This window comes from Parasteatoda tepidariorum, chromosome 4, assembly GCF_982258835.1.
Source record: "Parasteatoda tepidariorum strain Cologne lab strain chromosome 4, Ptep-v5.0, whole genome shotgun sequence".
Lineage (NCBI taxonomy): Eukaryota > Metazoa > Arthropoda > Arachnida > Araneae > Theridiidae > Parasteatoda > Parasteatoda tepidariorum.
This window is the reverse complement of record NC_141758.1, coordinates 39,975,991-39,977,025: the sequence shown is the minus strand read 5'-3', so window position 1 is coordinate 39,977,025 and position 1,035 is coordinate 39,975,991. Positions and strand designations below refer to the sequence as shown.

General features: G+C 26.8%; 1 non-coding gene across 1 annotated transcript; it reads left to right on the top strand.

The window, feature by feature from the left end:
* The first annotated feature begins 668 nt into the window (after positions 1-668).
* Positions 669-742, top strand: TRNAI-AAU (transfer RNA isoleucine (anticodon AAU)). Its single transcript has one exon. It is a non-coding gene; the product is annotated as a tRNA-Ile (tRNA).
* Positions 743-1,035: the final 293 nt, after the last annotated feature.

The following is a 1,035-nucleotide window of genomic DNA, read 5'->3' as shown; positions in this document are numbered from 1 at the left end:
ACTTTTTTTTCCCAAGGAGAAAAGCATTTTTACAATATTCGGAATTATTTATCTGAACATATAAAGATAGTGTTGCTAACCATTAGTAATTTAAATTGAATCAGAAGTAAGTTGTGATTTTAAGACTGTTTTCAATAAAATCACTTAATGAAACTTATTTAAGTTCCAAAATTGGAAATGTACAAACATAACACGATTTCGTGCCTAAGTTTTAAGTTTCAATCATTCTACCATTTTCATAATACTTCGTAAAATTTGCTATTTCATATCTCAAGGGTTCAAGCTAGTTTTTTGAGTTATATAAATACGTAATAAAACTTGATTTTATATTCCTCTTCTTTTTCTCCTTTTCCTTTAAATTTTTAAAAAAAAAAAATATTTTAAACAACAAAATTATTTAAATGATTAGTAAACTAAACAAACATTTTAATAATGGTATGTAATCCTCAATACGATAGTCTCTTAGATTCGAATTTAAGTAATTAATCATTAATATTCAGTCCATCATTATTCGCTGATGTTCTATTTTCCCAGATGAAAATAAGCGAATTTCGGGGAAAAGGTGGGTAAGTGTGTTGAATACATTTCTTAACCTAAGTAATACAAAATCAAAGAGTAAATCGATAATAAAACAAGCTTATAAAATTTCTGTTTCTCCTCTCATATAAGGCCCATTAGCTCAGTTGGTTAGAGCGTCGTGCTAATAACGCGAAGGTCGTGGGTTCGATCCCCCCATGGGCCAGAAGCATATTTTTTTTGTCTAGCAAATAATTTATTATCTTTATATTATTGCATAACAAAAACAAACTGAATTATTTCAGTCACAAAAAATTTCCTGTTTTCAATAAATTCTTACACATTCCGATGTTCTGATGTAATTTTGGTAAAAAATTTCCTATTCATATTTTTACATTTTAATAATGTTTACATGATTACTATAAACTGTACTTTAATTTTTTAAATATATATAAATATCCATGCATATAAGCATAACATATACACACTTAAATATACATGCATTACAAGCATATAGGC